Source organism: Aythya ferina (assembly GCF_964211825.1).
Source record: "Aythya ferina genome assembly, chromosome: 2".
NCBI classification, from domain to species: Eukaryota; Metazoa; Chordata; class Aves; order Anseriformes; family Anatidae; genus Aythya; species Aythya ferina.
Window position 1 is genome coordinate 59,165,512 of NC_140297.1, and position 20,401 is coordinate 59,185,912.

At 40.7% G+C, this 20,401-nt stretch overlaps 1 protein-coding gene across 2 annotated transcripts in view; it reads right to left on the reverse strand.

Moving 5' to 3' along the window:
• The window catches only part of LOC311431843 (uncharacterized protein), a 305,675-nt gene extending 285,862 nt beyond the window's left edge, over window positions 1-19,813 (reverse strand). For both annotated transcript variants that reach the window (XM_084509774.1, XM_084509773.1), the window contains exon 1: window positions 19,706-19,813. The gene's annotated coding sequence lies outside the window, so the exon portion shown is untranslated. The remainder of the gene's footprint in view (window positions 1-19,705) is intronic.
• Window positions 19,814-20,401: the final 588 nt, after the last annotated feature.

Consider the following 20,401-nt stretch of genomic DNA (forward strand, 5'->3'; position numbering starts at 1 on the left):
GGGATCTTAAAGACTATCCAGTTTCAACCCCTTTGCCATGGGCAGGGACACCTTCCACAAACCAGGCTGCCAAAAGCCCCTTCCAACCTGGCCTTGAACACCTCCAGGGATGGGGCATCCACAGCTCCTCTGGACAGCCTGTGCCAGTGCCTCACCACCCTCTGAGTAAATAATTTCTTCCTTATATCTAATCTAAATATCCCCTCTCTCAGTTTAAAGCCATTACTCCTTGTCCTGTCACTACAATGCCTTGACAAAAGAGTCCCTTGCCAGGTGAGGGCACGGTCCATTCCCCTGCTGGGTCACTCCAGTGTAACCCCAAGGGCAGTCCTCTATGGAGACCCAGGCACTGCAGGTGTGCAGCAGCAGGGCATGTGAGCTAAACAAGGCAAACACATGCAGGAAAGCTTTTTACCCTCCTCTTACTTCAAGCTGCTGTTGCCAAACCTGAAGTGTGGTGATAAGCAGGGAAGAAAAACAAAGTGGGGGAGAGAATATTAAGATGGGGCTTAAAGAGGACAAATATTTGCACAGGACAGTTATTATTTTAGAGGTGGCTCAACCCAGGCAGACCCCTAACAGATTGTGCAGTTTCAAGAATCCTGTGCTTTCAAAGCTACTCTTCAGCATGTTAAAAATGAGTGAGTTTGGGTACCAATTTCTCTAGCTTCTAGCCCTGTTAACTAAACTGCAAAATGAAAATGGGCCAGCAGGAGAAATGCTGAAGAGCTGAGAAGAAAGTTTGACAGCAAGATGGAAAATAAAAACCTAAAAATGCAGAGAATGGCTTATTTTTGTAAAATAAACATATTCCCTTGTGCCCATAACATATGGAGACATCAAAGAAACCTGGTGGTTCCCAATCATGTTTTGCAACAATTTTGTGGCTTTGATTATTTATACAAGTGACTTGGCTAAATTCGCCTTCCATGTTGCTCTCTTTAAGCCACTTAAGTCCCATAAGGGATGAATCTGTTTTTACTCTCTAAGAGAGCAAGCAATGGACAAAAGGGGGAGCAGAAGCTACCAGTGCTGTTCCATGGTCTATAGCAGTATCTGAAACCATTGATCTCATTTACTGCCCTAAAACAACCACCACCATAAGCACTGGCAGCCTGCCTGTTGTTACCTGACCTCAGTAAACACACAGGGAAATGCTCTTTTTCATGTTCTTGGCCTCTTTACTTTGGTTAGACCCTGTGTCCAAGGAAAGCTTCATGTGCATTTCTCAGCATGTAGTACTCCAGTATTACTCACATCTCTCTCATGGGCTGAACACCACAGATGCGTTTAACACCTGTGCTCTTTACTTTGGGAATTGGGGGACATTCAGCAACCTGGACCTCCATCATCTCTGCCCAAGGATGGCGCACTAACTGCTGAACCTTCCTTCCTCTCTTCAAATTCCATGAAACTTGAGTGTTTATCTCAGAAGGCAGTCCCACAAGATTTGGTTACCAGCCCTACAAGCAAAATATGACTTTTTCAAGTACAGCTATTTTTCCTGAACAGTCAGAATAAAAATGGCATACCGGTGTTCAACAGATACGTTCCTGATTGAACATGTACTCCTGCCTTCTGTCTTAGGCGTCAGGGGTTTCAGAGGTTTTTGATTAACCCTAAAATGTAGAATAATTTGACATAGTATGAGGTAGCTATTATTCCTGCCTGCCCATTTATTAATTTAATCTGTCCCATAGAAACCTTTAATGTCATCTGCACTTTATACTGAATAGTCATGTGTTCTACATTCTTGGTGCAGTAAAAGGAGGCACACCAGCAGTAAGCAAGGATTAACAGGTATGCTATAAATTTAGACACAAACTCATCCAGCAGCAACACATTGATGTGCTTATATCCCCGAAAAATTGATTTTATATCCTCCTTAGTAAAACTTCAGGTCTGGAATCTAGTTTCTTTATTCTCACAGTGCCCCTTCTGCCAAATGAAGAGCTGAGGTAGCCTCTCCATCACTTGAATAAGGATGCTGGTGCCAGTGAATCCAGGGATAGTCTGAGGCTCTATAGGTAGAGCTGAAAACAGAATCCAATTCATAACTTTGTTTGCTGCATCCTAGGCTGTTGCTATGGAAATTAAGGTAAAATCCTGTAATTATAAATTGCTTGCTTTCAACATGGTATCTACTTTTCACTTGCACATGCATTTATTAGTAAAATTGCAGCCAGGCAAAGCCCAAGCCTTAAAATCACACAGCATGTTTGGTATAGGTAGTTACAGATTTTAACATTCCCTTGCTAGTTCAAGTGATAAACGCATCAGAGCAAGTATCTGGAATCCAGACCCTTCTAGCACTTAAAGCTATGTGTACCTGAGGCCAACTCCATTTCAAAGGAAAAAATCAAAACTTCACTCCAGGAGCGAGACCTGAGCTGGGAATCTCCTCCAACCTGAAAGCCTGCAATGTGCCAAGACAAACAAATGCATCTAGTATGAAAACACTGGGTATCCATCAGGGAAAGGAGGGGGAAGAGACAGTATTTATCCTTCTTTCTCTGCCATCTGCACTGCTATTAAGTGCATACCAAAGTAGTTAATGCTTTGGGTCTGTTTAGATACAAATGGCACCTCCAACCCTAAATACTGCTAATGAGCAGCACCACTCACCTGGAAAACACTGTTAAATCAACTTTCAGATGAAGACTGCCACACAAGTGGAAAATCATACACTCCATAAGTGTTTTTGTTTGTTTGTTTGTTTTTTGTTTGTTTGTTTTTCTTCTCACCTTCTGCATTGCCTTTCTACACAGAAGCTTCCCTCCAGAACCCATACAATTTTTTGACCCCTCAAAGTTAAAATTCCCTTTTTCTGATTGCCATGTCTTGACATCCAAACAAGCAAAATGATGTGAACAAAAGGCAGTCCTATAGTCTGATCTGCTAGAAAAAAAATAAAAATAGCTGAGATAACCTTAAAAGGTTTTCTTATAAACTAGCAACATGGAAGATAGTGTTTTCTGTAACTTTAATGTATAATACTACCACAGTAAAACAATTAGCAGCAGTAAATCTGACAAAAGGGTAGAGATGACTGAAGGTATGTGGGTAAGAGATTTAGCAGTGCCAATTTACTGGATTGTCCCCCCTGCAAGAACATGCAGACGAGCAGCAGCTTTGAATTCAACAGAAATCCTCCTGGTTTTCACCAGAAGCTCACACCCAGAGATCCTCGCGCAGCTCCTCAGCTAGAGCACATCTTCATGAGGACAAGTGGGACCTGGCCTAAGCTGTGCATGCTCGTTTCAACCAGAGACTTAATGACAGGCTTCATACACCAGGTAGTTATTCCTACCACCTGGCTATTCTCAAGTGAGATTCTCTGAATTTCTCCTGTGGGAACCTCTGCGCTTTGTTAATCAAAAAATTCACTGGGTCTCCAGCATCCCAGATGAAGCCTGTCTTTGGAGCTTCTAGAGCAGGAGACCTCTGTCTTGCTGCCATGAAAAAAGAAAAAAAAAAAAAAAAAGTTGTTTTCAAAGGCCTTGGTTTCATTCCAGTGAAGAAGAGAAGGCATCTTGTTAATAAAGAAAAAAGGACATACTGAACATTTTAATAAGAATGGCAGGCTGATTTGTCTACTGCAAACCTATCAGCAGCACTTGGGATAAACAGCAAAACTACATTTTTTTTTTTGTTTACTTCTTTTACCAATAGCACTCACAAAACACATCACAGACAAAGTAAATAGCATTTTTATTGGGATCTATTGTGAAATAAATACATAATACAAAGAAAGATACTTTTGTGCAGCACGCACTTGTAATAAATCAAAAGTGTATGCAATGTTTTGCTTGGTCCAAGAAAGAAGGCAAATTATGTTTTGATCTAATGGAAACAGCAAAGGAAAACACTGCTTATAATAACCCCCTTGGTGACACAGGTTGCTCTGAATACACCAGGGCTGCCAGTCCCCTCCCTGCAACCAGGCAGCACCCAGCTCAGCATCTGCACCCCCGCACCCATTCCCTGGGGCTCTGCAGCAGTGGCTTGAGGAACACTCCCCGCAGGACCTCCCATCCCCTGCATCAAGAAGGCTGCAAAGGGGCTTGTGATCCTGGGCTGCAGGGATCCCTCCAGAACCAAAGCAAATAGAGCTTCATAGCAGATGCCACCCTGCCTGGTACATGCAAAAAGACCTAGAGCTGTGCAGCAGCTGCTGTTGGATCTGAAGGATAAGCTGACTTCTTTGTTTTTCCTTAACAGGCTTACACACAGGAACCTGTTCTTGGGTAAATAAAAAAGCCACACAAAAGAGACGGGATGATTTATAAAAAAAATCCACACATGGGTTCCTAAAAATATATGTATATACTCCTGTGTATAAATACAGGAGAAGTACTCAGGCATTTCAACAGTATGGTCCATGCAAGTACCTGTATGCGTGTAGATAGGCCACAACCCTACATGTATTTTAAATGATGAAATTTAAAATCTGCCGCTACAGAACAGTGGCCTGAAACATTACACAAATGACGTGAGTTAAGGATGGAGTAACAGCCTTTACACTCAATTTCCTGGCTTTCCTTGGTTTGCGTCACACCCTTAATGTTATTTCAACATTGCATTTTGTCCTCTAAATTAAATGTACAGTAGGTGTTTTGTATTTAATTTCCTTACTGTTTTTTTTTCCCCTCCTAAAGGAAAAAGAATGGAAGAGATTCATGAAAGGTTATAAAACACACATTGTGTACTGGAGAGGCTGGAGTAGCTCTTCTGGAGCCTTTTCATTCTCCTGGGAAAATATGTAATTAGGTAGTTTTTTAACATGTGTATTATGTACTGGATTACATGTATTTATACATTTCTCAAAGGAGTATTGCTTACACAATAGCCTGGAGCAACTCTTTTGGAGCCAGTTGGGTCTATCATGTAATTATGACCCATTTATAGTAAATTTTGTTGTGCCTACGTAGTAGCTTTTTATTTTTATTTAAGATTAATTTCAAGGCTTGTGAATGGTGCTACAATGACAACCCTGGAGACTGCAGGCTTCTGTTTATTTTACAGAAAAGGAAAACACAGGTAATGAAGGTGTGGGCATCCCCAGACTATCCCCTCCAAAGTTTACCTTATTCGTGACTGCAGGAACAACTTCCCAAAGTAGAAGGCAAATGATTCAGCTTTCTTAGCAAATTGTTATGGCAGGCTTTGGGATGAGGACAGCCATCCGCCTGGAACTGGACTAATACCAAAAAAATTATTTCACATAGGCTGCTAAGTATTTGCCATCTGCTAATCTGCAAATTATCTCATTTCATTTTCTTTTCTTATATATGAGGAACAAAAAAAAAAAAAAAAACAAAAAAAAAAAACTTGCAAGCAGATTTCTGTAGGCATTTATGTGCTTTGAAACAGACATAAGCACCAAATATGATTATGAAAAAGAGTATTAGTTATATCTATGTTCTTCTAACATACAGCTTTCTGAGTCTTTAAATTCTTTCTGATGTTTAAAGGTTCTATAGCTTTTTTTCCTGAAAAAATATGCATAAACAAAATGATTTTTCTCTTAAAATCATAAACAAACACCCTCCACCCCCCAAATACAGTACAGTTAAAACATGGCTTAATATGATACTGCCAAGATAACATGGAGACAGCTGTAATGGAAATGCATGGATGGATATATTCTTAAATTATCTAAAATCCAAGGAAAATGTCTTCCTCTAAATAATAGAAACTGTGGTCATCAAGTAGTAGTAAATGAATAAATTAAAGTCTTCTTTACCTAATAGAATTGGAAAAGAAAAAAAAGTTGATATTAGCTTCCAAATTAGTTTGACACCCCCCAAAAAAAGTTTTTGTTCTTTTTATTTTTAAACAGTCCTTTTTTAACCAAAGTTTCAGAAATGTAAAAGTAATTCTGCTTTTCCCAAGTAAAGTTTTTACATGGGAAAAAAAGTTGAAAGAGACTTTTTAAATTCTCTCTTTTCAATTAAAACATGAGTTGAATTCAGCCCAATATGTGAAAAGCCTTAAAACCTTCCAAAACTCAGTTCTTGGAAAAATGCTTATACATAAAAAAGCCATCATCTCAGCCTCCTCAGGAGTAGTCAAGAACATGATATTTGGCTTCAGCTCCCCTTTTCCTTAACAGGCTGTGGTGGACAGAGTGAGAAGGGAGGCTAATGATGGAGGTCAGTATGAGATTTTATTTTATAATTCTGTCAAAGCAGCGTTTTCAGAGTATAAGTAGAAATGACACACACCTTCTCTCACTATAGTCCATCACTGAGGTTGCTTTTCTGTTTAGAAAACAGTAGCACCCCACAAACAATGGAAAGGCAGGACACATTTCCTATCTTATGCTAGGAGAATATTTCTCAAAAAGTGATCAAAAAGCAGGGAGAATGACTATAATTGATGCACTGCTACACAGGTACCACCGTCATTTTATTTTATTTGAAACAAAAAAAAAAAAGTTGCATTTAGCTATGCATTTTGCCAGTTTAACACTCAGTACAGAAAGTACCTTTGAGCACAGAATACATATTTCAGTGAGTTACAGCTGACTCAAATCAAAGCTACTGAAGTACTACATGTCAATCTGCTTTCCTGAAGGCTATTTCTGTGCCTCCTTCAGCTTTTTCTCCTCAGCTCATTTTGCAATGAAGAGGTCCAAACCAAGTTTGCATGTACGTAGCTGTTAAGATTTAGGAAAGAGACAAGCTCCTAAAATATCACAGATAAATAGAGGAGCAAGCCTGGAAAGTTTCAGCTCAAAAGGTCAAAGATACAAAAAGGAATTAGTAACAGGAAATAGCAGGTGGGAACAGAAACACAGTTAAGTTTCACAGGTGATGTCATTTAGGAAGACAAATGGCTCAATAAGCAGACTACCAGGTTGAAAAACAGAAGACCAGCATCCTGGTATCATTGTGCCAGGCTTCAGGTCCCCAAACCCTCAATGCTTCAGCTCCTTTACCTGACAAATGTGCATCACGCTGCTATTCTAGCTGCAGCATAGAAGGAAGTGTGTAATCATGAGCATCATATTTAAAGGTTGTATGAATTTTTAGCAGCAGCAGGAAACCATTTAAAGTTATGAGAAGTCCCTTATCTCAGTATTGTCATTTTTGAGATATTTCTGATTTCCAATCAGAGGAGCTACTTTTCCCCTTTCAGGTTACATGATTAAAAGTCCAGTTTTGCATCCCTTTCTCACAAAAGGAACCTTATTGTTATGAAAGCCACAGAGATATGGGGCTTTGGCATGAACAGAGAGTTACTTACACAGGCACAAGCAATGCTGGAAATTCCCCCAGACCATTAAAGGACATTATTAACATAGCCATAGTATAACACCAGCATTTTCATTTTCAGCAGAAGGTATTTTTCAGGACAGAAGACCACCACCAGCTTCAGAACATGTCCTTAACCCCATACCAATGCACCTGGTTAGGGATATAGGACCAGAAGGAAACTACACAGCCATGATGCCTGAGTCTGTGGATACAGACACCACACAGCACAGTCCCTCTCATGGACCACAAAAACTATTTCTTGCCCCTGTTGCTTATGCTAGATGGCAGTTTCAGGACTTCACTATACTGAAGGGTAGAAACCACCCAATTTCCAGTTTAAACCTATTCAGGGCCAAGTTTATGCCCACTTGTTCTTATGCAAATATTGCTCTTGGGCTTAAATAGCTTTTTCCCCTCTCTGGCATTTAGCCCTGGATGTATTTATAGTGTGCTGTCAAATCCTCTCCCAACTTTGTTTTGCTAAACTAAACAAGCCAATCTCTTGTTGTCCCTTCCCATAAGATAGGCTTTCCAGTCTTTTAATAACCTCGCTAAACTTTCCATACATCTTTTCTATCTTGAATTCTACTTTAACAGAGTTATTAAAAAAAATGTGCAATATTTTAAATAAAGTTTCACAGTATTTTGGACTGTGGTACCAGTGTCACTGTTGATATATTTTGCTTCTCTGCAGCTTTGCTGTTCTCCAATAGTCACCATGCCACTACCTAGAATAGGGTGGACAGAATTAATCTTGGAGCTTTAGCCCTAGATGTGCAAGTAACATGGAAAGTTGAGCATGAAATTAAGAGGGTCTTTCCAGTCCCCTGCAATGCAGTTTCCTAACAGCTCAGAAATGCGCTCACTCACATGTGCAACAGGTCTCATTTTTATGGCCATCACTGACCAAGAGACCAGAAAGTGATAGGTTCCACCAAGGTTGACCTTTTCTCCCACGCATTCCTTCCCCAGCCATAACTGGCCACATCTCTGTGTCCAGGCATCTGCTTTTGTTTTGAAATGAGAGCAATGACAAATTGTCTCCAGGTATCAGGCCTGATTCATCCACAGATTTAGACAGAAACCAGCTTGACTTACTGCCTTCTCCTGCTACTACTGCCCTCTTCATGGGGGAACCACCACCCCTGTACTGGAGGCTGATCAGCCTTTTGCTGCTGCACTGATATTTCAAAAGCTGTGCTTGTGTCGCCTAGCCTTCCAGTATGCTTCTCTTCAGCCCACAGCTGAGCTGCAGTCGCTTTACCCTGCTCTCAGCTGCTGTGTGCCAAAACAAAATAAAAACAACAAAAAAGTCAAATAAAATAAAAATCGCACAGCAGTAGGCAGCATGCTGTTTGTGTCTCCCTAACTGGCTGTGACAGCTTTGCAAAACAAGCAGAACAACAGCAGCAGCATGCAACATGCCAATGCAGGCGCCACGTGCTACAGCAGCAGAACAAACCTGAGAGCTACCAATAATCATGCCCCTCTCTGCCCCCTGCACACCAATGCTTGAGGCCCTGCAATATTTCATTATGCTTGCAATTTTATTTTATCCCACCCCAGATGCTGCCCTGAAGCCACAGCCCAATCCAGCAATCTATCGGTGCCAAAATAAGTGCAGCCACCCACATGCTCTTAAGTATCTGATGAGCATTTAGCATGAACAAGTATTTCTTCAGGCATCCTCAATCACTAACCTTTTCAGAACATGTGTCAAGAATATGAATGCATTAAAAGGACTCTCTAGATGTGGTTTCTTACTGCTGTTTTCCCTCTGGTGCCAACCAAGGATTCTTTGCAAGGAGCTTACTACAATATGCACTGGGTAACAAGATAACATCAGGACAGTTGCCAGCCTGTGATTTTGCAGCCTATGGTTCTGAGGAGACAGATGAGGCAGACAGCTAATGCTGGACAGGGGATAACACGACAAGAAGTGATAGCGAGGTGTGGCAACATAATAGTTATCGGTAATACAGTCACTCTAGTCCACGGCCCATTTTTCCTCTTCTGTTTCAGCTCACACACTTCACTTGGACATGCATCCCAGGAGGAGTTTACACAGTACAATTTCTGCAGCATATGTACCCTGGGTTTTCCATAGATGGACACAGAGGCAGCACATCCCCCATTACCCTTGATGTTTCTCCAGGCAAAGTTTTAGGAGAAAGAGATAGAAGTCCTTCAGAAGCACCTTCCCTTTTCTGAAGGAAGTAATCCTCACATTAGACTTAAAACAAATAAATATGAGACCACCAATCTGAGCTGCAATGTGCTTGCAGGCTAAAAATCCTTCCTTGTCTTCCCACTGATTTCTTCCATAAGCACCCCATCCTCCTCACTCATTTATACAGGTCTCTTCCTCAGAATGTAACACCTTTTCCTCCTAAGTATTTAGAAAGCTTTCCCACATTTTAATGGCTCAAAAACAGATTTCCACTAACTTGCTGGTATTCTCAAATTTGCAGCTCCAAAAGCACAGTGAGTGGTCTGCAGAACAGGTCTTGAAAAATATTTTAAGTGTATAAAAGATTAATACACAAAATCAAGGCAGAACCAAAAATATCATTTGTGTCTTGGCTGTGTCCTTCTTACTTTAGCATGGTTGGACTTCTTCAAAGTGTAACTTTAACTTTCAATTACAACATCCCTTTAACGTTTTACCCACGTTTCATCAAGTTGTGTAAACACATAACTCTCATTTTTCTTCTTAGAACACGTGAAACCGTTACACAAGAAATTCAAAGAGCCTGCTGCTCCCGCATCACCAAGTCACCAGCAGTATATGATAAGCAGAGATCATCTTGAAGTCCGAGATTCACTCAGACATTCAAGCAGGACATTAAGCACAGCACTGCATTAGCAGGAACTCTGCATTTCCACAGCACCGCAAAGTTGCCCTAGCCCCACTAATACAGACAAACACAGCTCCTAAGACAGCAATGATTAATAGAACAGCATCAGCAGCAAGTTATCAATTAAAGTAACACACTGGTGGCTTTCTTAACACACACCACAGCAAGCAAAACTGTTACGGATGCATAGGACAACGAGGGTAGCTGCTCTCCTCCCCATGTTACAAGCACTAAATGAACACTAAAATGCCACTGTGCTTGGCACATTTTATATGCTCTTAGTGATTACATACAACTCTTCAGACATACACTTTGCCAAATGCAATGCTTACAATTAAATTTAATGATAACAGGTTTGAAGTGAATAAAAAAAATCCATTTTAGGTCAAAGTAATAACAATTTGGGTTCTGAGAGTATGTATTCTGTTACTCAGAAAAAGTGGTGGGCTTCACTATTTACAGTTAAAAAAAAAAAAAAAAAAAAAAAAAAAAGACAGACTTCTATGAAAACAGAGCTCAGACTTCTGAGCTAGAGATGATCTTCACTGAACGAACACCTTCCAGAAACAGTATCACAGAATCACAGAATTTCTAGGTTGGAAGAGACCTCAAGATCATTGAGTCCAACCTCTGACCTAACGCTAGCAGTCCCCACTAAACCATATCCCTAAGCTCTACATCTATACCTCTTTTGAAGACTTCCAGGGATGGTGACTCCACCACTTCCCTGGGCAGCCTGTTCCAATGCCTCACAACCCTTTCAGTAAAGAAGTTCTTCCTAACAATCAACCTAAAACTCCCCTGGCTCAACTTAAGCCCATTCCCCCTCGTCCTGTCACCAGGCACGTGGGAGAACAGACCAACCCCCACCTCGCTACGGCCTCCCTTGAAGTACCTATAGAGAGCGATAAGGTCGCCCCTGAGCCTCCTCTTCTCCAGGCTGAACAAGCCCAGCTCCCTCAGCCGCTCCTCGTAGGACTTGTTCTCCAGGCCCCCCACCAGCTTTGTTGCCCTTCTCTGGACCCGCTCAAGCACCTCAATGTCCTTCTTGTAGCGAGGGGCCCAAAACTGAACACAGTACTTGAGGTACGGCCTCACCAGAGTCGAGTACACGGGGACGATCACCTCCCTAGCCCTGCTGGTCACGCTGTTCCTGATACAAGCCAGGATGCCGTTGGCCTTCTTGGCCACCTGAGCACACTGCTGGCTCATAGTCAGCTGACTATCCACCATCACTCCCAGGTAGGCACTTCTCTGCCTGGCAGCTCTCCAACCATTCGTCTCCCAGCCTGTAGCTCTGCTTCCAGGTGCAGGACCCGGCACTTGGCCTTGTTGAACTTCATGCAGTTGACTTCAGCCCATAGGTGCAGCCTATCCAGATCCTCCTGCAGAGCTTTCCTACCCTCAAGCAGATCGACACACGCACCTAACTTGGTGTCATCTGCAAACTTACTGAGGGTGCACTCGATGCCCTCGTCCAGATCATTGATGAAGATATTAAAGAGGACCAGCCCCAGCACCGAGCCCTGGGGGACGCCACTAGTGACTGGCCTCCAACTGGACTTGGCTCCATTCACCACGACTCTTTGGGCCCGGCTATCCAGCCAGTTTCTAACCCAACGAAGCGTGCGCCAGTCCAAGCCAGTAAGCTTAACACACTCAAAGCTGCAGATTCTCCCTTTTGTATAGGGTGTTGTTCAGGTAGGGGAGGTTTTTTAGCCTCTAGTAAATTCATGGAAACATTAGTGAATTGATATGAATGTCTCTTTATATTTTTCCAGTACAACTGAAGTTTATTTGAAGATGCTCTCTAACTTGGTGTAGATACTTGGCAATTATCTACAGGGAGAGTTGAAACATTCTAGAAATGCTTAAGGAATGTATATTTCAAAGACATCTTCAGATCTGAACACTCAGTTCTCTGGCAAAGAACCTTTGAATAAATATTCACAAAAGCTGGGAAACTCAACATTCCAGCATGAAGCATTTCCACAAAATCATGACAACAGATTAAAGTTCTGAGACACAAGAATTTCAAATTCATGCACAGGCATCTTTCTCTTCATTCATCCTTCCTCTTAAACAAATAAATAAAGTCTGAGATTCTCTTCCAGTCTCTATTCCAGAAACTGAAACCTTATGGAAAAGAAACTTGCAGCATGCCTACTCCTATGGCTTGAAGTGTAAATTTCCATCTGGGAGAAAGATATTTGCTTTTATATTTTCTTAGGGTCAGTAAAAATGAAAGGTTAGCCATTAATTTAAGGGTTTTGTCTTATGTGTCTGAGTGCATGCCTTATCTTTCATTGATTAGGTCACAAAAGTAAAAGGCCTCCATAGGATTTCATGGCTTCTTCAGTTCTTGCTTCTCATCATGGGGGGAAATAAATAAATCGAGCCCTAATTCTAAATCAACAATTGCTACTGCTACTCAACCAGGTTTTATGAAAATTTTGTTAGAGAAAAATATTCCTGAAGTAATTTAACACGTTTGCTGGAGAGGTTTCAGATACTTGGTTAAGCTAATTCCTGAACTTTGTTCTACTGTATTTAATTCTAGACCACCAAACTTCTTTCCAAATTTCTCACTCTTCTATCAAGTCACACTCTCCTCTTGAAAAGATAAAGGGATAAATCATGGCCTCATGGCATGGATTTATTTATTTTTTTTTTCAGCACTAGAGATTTAATTGATTAACCAGAATTAATGGGAGTCAAACTTCCCAGAAAATTAGAGATGTTTTCAGCCACAGCATCCACCACTCAGCTTATGGGCATCTCCACTGAGATGAGCAGACTGAATTCAAGTCCCAGATATTAGGTACATCATATTATGGCACTTGAAATTATGGCCAACAGTTGGGAAACACCTCTCCTTTGAGATGATCAGATTTTGTATAGAGAGTTTCTAAGTTGTGATTGTTACGATGACATCTTTTGTTTTTAAAGGACATTCTGATAAAGTAACTGAATGAGCTTAGATGATAAATACAGGCTCAGTAAAAATGGACCACGCCTTTAAAGTAAGTGTACGTGTCTGATAACAGTTCATAAAATAACATTGTTTTTCCTTTTTGTCAATAGAAAGAAATGTTAACAGGGAGCAAGCCAAAGACAGGAAGGGAAGGGAGGTGCCAGGGATTCTTGGGATGTCAGATTTACTGCATTTGGGCTCAGCTCTCCAGTGTGGTTTGTTCCACAGCAGACAAAGGGTAAAAAGGCCGAACAGACTGGTATGGCTGATGGTTTACAAGAAGCGTACTGAAAGAGCAGTCTAAGGCTTCGTACAATGCTCTGAATAACCCTTCATTTTCATGCTTTTCCACACAGATAAAGAGATTGAGCTTGAGCAGCAGTAGTGACAGATAGTTGCCACACCAATAGTTATCATACCAAATCCAATCTGTTTAGCTTCATTTAAACAAGTTAGTTTTCTAAAGGTTTTGTTATCCCTTGAGCTGGAATAAGAATATCTCTTATTTATATTAGTTGTTTAATACTCTCTTGTGTTATGCGCTGTGGGGTGGTATAGTAAGCGCGTTCCATCCTGAAGAGCTCACAACATAAACAAAAGATACAGGAAATACTATTATTCTTGCTTCTAGTAATACAGACCCAAGTCATAGAATGATCAAAAAAGGACTTACAGTCACAAATGATACCTGTAGCATGACTGCAATTTATTTATTTATTTTAAATGAACTCAGACCTGTCATATCCTGCTATAGCTGTCTGCCAGCAGGTTTGGTGTCATCCCTTGAGAGACTAAAGCTGCCATTGCAGGTTCACAGATCCAGTGTTCTTACTGACTTAACAGCTCTCCATCAACTCTATCCACATGCAGCCCCAAGCTTATTCCAAGCATTAACATTATTCAAAGCTCCCAGTTATTCACTAGAAACATTTGTAACATTTTCCACTTAGCTCCTCCACAGCTAAGCATCTCTTACCCTTAAAATCTGGATGCTCATTTCCAGTCATAAGAATTGCTCTAGTATATTAATACAAGCCTTAAGCCATACATCTTAATTAAATCCAAAGCCTAGAGCCCTTGATCATCCCCCTGTATCTGATTATTTCACAGATCAGCCTTCACAGCGCATAAGCCAGAACTGCACATGGTCAATTCCCAGAGCTATATCTGTCATTGAAGGCCACCTGAGAAGGGAGGTGTTGACTCAGGTCACATAGGAGAAGAGAGCCCATCACGCTTGGTCCAGTGTCTCCTACCAGGCCCCTCCGAACTCCTCTTGCTGCTATGTGGCCAGTGACCTGTCTCAGGGAGCAGCAGCAGGTCTGTGCTACAGGAAGAAGAGGAACAGCTCTAGCACCTGCACAGACAAGCCCTGTGCTCAGCAACTAGTGCTTGGAAAGAACATAGGAGAGACGAATTATATATTTTCCTTTCTTTTAAGGAATATCAGTGTGTATTCCTTCAACCATGAACCCAATGTAGTAACTTGAGATGACACACAGCTAAATTCTCAGCATAAAGTAGTTGCTACATACAGGAGAAGGGGAAAACTATCCATTAGGATGGCTGACATAGCCTCAGCAACACAAACCATTTAAGCAAATTCAGTGCTACTGAGCCTCAGCAGGGGGTTTGAAGAACGCCACAAACACCATATGAACATTAATTAAGCAAAAGGTAAAGCCATAAACGTTTTAACAGTAATCACAGCACTCTGGGAGGCCTGGTTACCCACTGTGGCTGGCTCTGACCTAGCAGCTCCTTCAGGACCTCCTTTCCATCACACTGCTGCTTGAAGGCCATGATGACCTGGTTTTCCAGAATATTCTCACCATGTTTCAATGGGCACTGTGGAAATACAGATGCACGTGCCACTTCCACATGCCATTAATTCTGGGACATAAAGTAACTAAGTACGAGCTCCAGCTTTTCAGCACTCAGTACCAGAGAGTCATTCAGGGAAAGTAGGTGTACATTCAACTGCTTTGGGCCTTCACTGTAGGCATGGGTAATGTCACAGTCATTAAAACTAAGCTCAGTTCCATAAAGTTCTACTGCAGACAGAATTTGATAGAAGAGTAAACCGACTGTATGTTCTATTACAGCACATAAACAATATCTTAAAAAAAAAAAAAAAAAAGAGAGAGAGAGAGAACTGAACAACTATTATATGTGTACTTCTTACAAAAAGAAAAAAAAATGAGCTAGAAAAAAATCACTTTAAAATATATTAAAGGTTCATTACACCACATTCTATTTAAGAGCAGGACTGACATAAGTGCTAGCACAAAACATCAACAAAGCAGTGCATAAATCTTTTGAGTCTGGAAAAGACTCTTTTGGTAGTTTTGATTTATTATTTTTTTTTCCTACAAAGCAACAATGTAATCGTCAAGCAAACAAAGCGAGTGAAGGAATGAATAACTGAGGGCCAGGCTTATTTTTCACTAATGTAAATGTATTCACCTCCTGGAACAATCAGGAAGTTATTCCTTTCATTTTACCTTCTGGAAGGGAAATTATTTGAAATAGTATCTTTGCATACGTATGTGCACTTGTACTCACATGCATGCATGTAAAAAGTGTTTAGACTTGTAGTACCGTTATCCATCCATCTCTGTGAACGAAGTGATGTATGGAGACAGCATTCATTTCTATTTTTGTTGTTGGGTTGGTTTTTAGTAGTATGTAGGGTAATAGTTGCTGACTTTAAGGTATGGCCTAAGGCTATTCTTTGGGATGGTGAGGAGAGGAGGGACAAAGAACAAACCCAAAGGAGAACAAGCTTGTAAAAATCTGAAAGACTTCACCCTGGCAAAAAACACTCCAGTAACACAAGCCTCAATATCAGCATGCACGTATTTTCTGAGGTATGCTCTATTGTTTTAGCAGGTCCTTAAACCCCAAGTAAGCTGCTGTGTTCATACCTCAGGCTCTAGGACTTCTCCTAGTAAGGACCTGGACTGCCTTCCTCTGATTATAGGAGAATATGAAGCATGGGAAATCTCAAAGCAGTGGGCAGAAAAGGCTTCACAGTGAAACAGAGACAGATCTTTATATAGGCCCAAACTGAGCCAGGTATGTAAACATTTGTACAGCTATAAGCTGAAGGAGCACTCCCATTGTAATCAAGAAGATCTCTTAAACACGCTTACCGTGAGGCTTGTGCTTACATACCTGGCATAAACAGAGACAGAACCAGCCACCATGGGGCCTCCCCACGGGGAGGTTTATGGTGCACACGGACAGTAAGCAACAGGGCTGCGTTTCCAAGAGTGGCTGATAATTCTGGATGGCCAATTAAGGTAAAGCTGATATTTAGAGAATCTAAAATAAACATCTAAGAAACTTAAAAAATATATGTATGTGTGTGTATTTAAATATTTACATATAAATACAATCATGCTATAAGCTTCAGGATGGCAACTCACAACTTCTAAGGCTCGTGAAGCTAACAGCATCTGCTGTTACAAACCAGGATGTAAATGTCAAATACCAATGTTTCTTAAGTGCTACTTAATTAAAACGGAAGAAAAACAGCATTCATATATGAGTTCAGTCATTCAGGAGATTTATATGTATTCATAGCAAGAACCTAACCTGCTCTCCATTGAATCTAGCAGCTTTAGACACTCTAAGTTTTCGCTTAATGGCTCTTTATTTGTAAAAGTACCACATTTCTGCATGCAGACCAAAAGCTGTTATTATATCTATAGCCCTGGTAAGTCGGGTCTCTACTGTTTGAAGTATACCCCATACCTTACTGATACCTTCTGTAGCCCAGAGTATCATAGCGTATAAGTGACTTGTCCTACAAGACAGACCTTTGCTCTCAACAACATCCCACCAAGGACACTAATGTCAGAAGAAGAAATCACAAATCAAGTAGGTACTCTGCATACTTCAGTGAAAGAAATATACATAGCAGTTAAATACAGTTTAGCATGACACATATTCTAGTCCCAAACCAACAGCTGTGAGTTACAGTTATCTGTGCAACAGGAGCAGGACTTTGACCAGAGTGTTTTACTGATGCTATATAAAAGGAATAGCTGATACATAACATATTGTAAAAAATATTGAATTAAATTAGAAGACATATGGAATCCAGTTGTGTGAGTAAAAACTCAGAGTTAATTGTATTACAATATATTAATAATTAACAGCTTAAATGTCAACCTGCAGTCCAGAATTTTCAGGTCAGAAGGAATTTACTACCAATCTTGAAGAACAAGATTAATTACATGTACTAAACCATTTTATGATATTATTTGACAATAAGGAAAAAAAAGTATCACATAGTCAATGAATCAATAGCAATTTTCTAAAGAAAAACAAGGTGAAAAAGAAGAAAAATACTATGTTTAGGAGGGGGTTGAAAAACAACACTCTTGCTTTCTCCATAAGGAATTAAAATTTGCTTTAAAGAATTTCTTTGCATCATCAGAATCCATACATAGTTTTATTTTCTTCAAGCACTTGTTGCTTTTTTTCTTCATAAAGGAACTGCTCCACATGCATTGTCTTTTTATTAAAAAAATAAAATCAACTCTTTCCTGATCTTTCTTTGCAGCCCTCCTATTTACTTTAGCATGGAGATTTTTTTCTGTCTCCATATACTCTTTCCAAAATCCATTCTTTATCTTAAGCAGATAAAGAACGTGTTTAAGGTACAGCACCTTCTAAACACATCACTCTTCTAAACACATTGTTTTCTGAAGGCTAAGAGATGCATCAGAAAGAATATCAAGAAACTGAACTTTCAGAAAGGTTTTGAAGTTTGATCACTTCATTAAATTGCCATTAGCAACCCTTGCAACCAACCAGAAAAAACTCTGTTGCTGTTTCAAACAAAACTTCTGGCACCTATGCTGAACTCTGTAGAGTCATGGTTAAACTCCATTAGGTTATATGGCTGCATCTCTTTGGATATCTTCTCCGAGAACAATGGTCTCCCATATTCTCACCAGTTACCAGGGATCCATTTTTGAAGCAGAAATGTACACTAATATGAGAGATGTGATAGCTTCAACGAAGTATTACCATTATACCAGCATTGTCCTGCTCACTAGTATGAGTACTTTTCTAATTGTGTCAGCAGAGCAGGCAGGATTGTGGGGGAGACCAGAGTTCATGGTTACACTGCATTTAGGACTAAAAGTGGTTTTAACAAAGATGTCACTGGCTACTTTCCATAAGGAGCTTAAGTCTATGTTCTTCAAAGATTGCTAGGAAGCTGTACTGGAAGACAGGAAGTTCCTGCCTAATGGTCAGTGCTGCTGTGATGTGTACCCAACACATTGGAAAGCAGAAAAACATTCACTGGAGTGATCAGCTTGAAGAGATATACTTGGCTAAGTTCTGCAGTGTCTCTGCTTTGATTTAGCAAGAGTTAAAGGATTAGAGAAAACAAATGTCCTGTTATTTCAGAAAAGCTAATTCCTGGAACGATTGCTGCCAGGGGGACACAGCAACAAAGCAAACAAAACGGGAGAGATTCAGGGTAATTCTTTCCTATCAAGTTGGCACACACCCCAGAGATTGTTCAGCAATTCTCCAGGATCAGCAAAAGAAAGTCAGCTGTGGGAATGTAGCATTGCCATTGCAAGTATTAGCAACCTTGTAAACACCCAGTAAAAAGACTCCGAAGAGAGCAAAAATATGAAATCAGGCTGCATTCCCAACTGGTGTGAACTGGTGTAATCCCACCTACTCAAAGCCAATCTGCTTGGTTTCTTCTCTCCTGAGATCATGTTCCTAGGTACCACTGGACCTTTCAGGCTACAGTTCAGCACTGAGGAAGTTTTGCAATGTGCCTGTGTACAGAGACTCGGCAAGAATCTCTCTTTCAGACCTGGGGGCAGAAGCGTTCCCTCACTGCAGCAGGCACATGTTTTTCTCTAGAGCTATTTTTGACTTTATTACAGAAGAGGAACTAGCTGAGATAGAGCACCCTCAAACTGCCCCAGTAGCACTGTTCCACCACACTCAAAACACTGGAAGGAGTATATTTGCCCCTTATCAACAATAAAAAGGTTGCAAAGGAAGATTAGTTAACCACACATGATCTCCCTAGGCCCCACTGAGCAAAGCTGAACTCCAAGACAGAAACTGAACAGTTAAACTGCATTCCTCTCTGAGTACCCATTAAAAGAAAAGCCCTAGTCTTTAGCCAACTGAAAATCCACTATTCTGCAAAATTGAATTAAAGTAGCTGGAACAGAGCTTTTCTAAAGCAGTTTACATTAGAGATATTGCAAGAACAATAATCACAAAGCATGCTTTCTGTGAACCTTCCACATTATCACATTTCTTTTTTTTGACAACAACAGAAAGCATTCAGAAAAATAAGTAAGTAAATAGCCTGAAATCTAAGGGATAAGTGCAAGGCTGCTTTAAGGGTTAAGAAACTGAAAGAGGAACAAAAGCAAAAGGTTGAAAAAAAAAAAAAAAAAGTCTTTTGAGTGTGGCCCAAATTCATAGTGATAAAAGTCAGATACTTTCTTGGTGACAAAATTCAAAAACACAAGAGCCAGCTTTCTCAGAATTTATAGCTAATGAACAAAACACTAGTTATTCATATAACTGTAACATCCAAGCAAAATCAGTACCTCATTATGCTGGTCAAACACATACGAACGGGAGGTCCTTGCCCAAAGAGATTACAAGGTAACTGGATAAAACAGAGAGCAGGAGGGGAAAGAACAACCACCAGTAACCCTTGATGGAGCACTTCAGCAGTGAGCTCAGGGAATACCCTTCAGGGATATGCCTCAGGGAGCAAACCACCTGCCACAAATTTCTGCTCATTTGTTTCAGGTGAGACACATCACTGCATCCTGGTATTTTCACACATATATTCTACAGCTTGGAATGGCAAGGCATAAGCACAGCCATAGATCTGCAGCACTACTAATTCTCCAGCAGTTTTTCTGTTTTACTCTAACAAGGGCATGCTATCTGTCAAGCTCAGGAGTAAAATAAATCTAAGAGCAGTTAATGCTAGCTGCTCACAGATTTGGCATGATAGAGTGGTTCAAATCACGTGGCTAGCGGCCAGCAGGAGCTGCCCTGCTGCACAGCTTAGCCTACCCCCCTCAGCTTTACCCCATCTCTATATAGCTTTACAAGGCATCTCAGCTGCATTGGACTAAATTTCAGGATGCCTTCACTTTCAAAGAAACAGAAATAAGGACCAAAACACCTTTGGGGTTCCCTGTTATCCCACAAGGACTCCCTCCTTCATCTGGTCCCTCAAATCATCACTCCCCAACCCTTCACACCCTGAGTCCTCCCTGAAAGCCTTC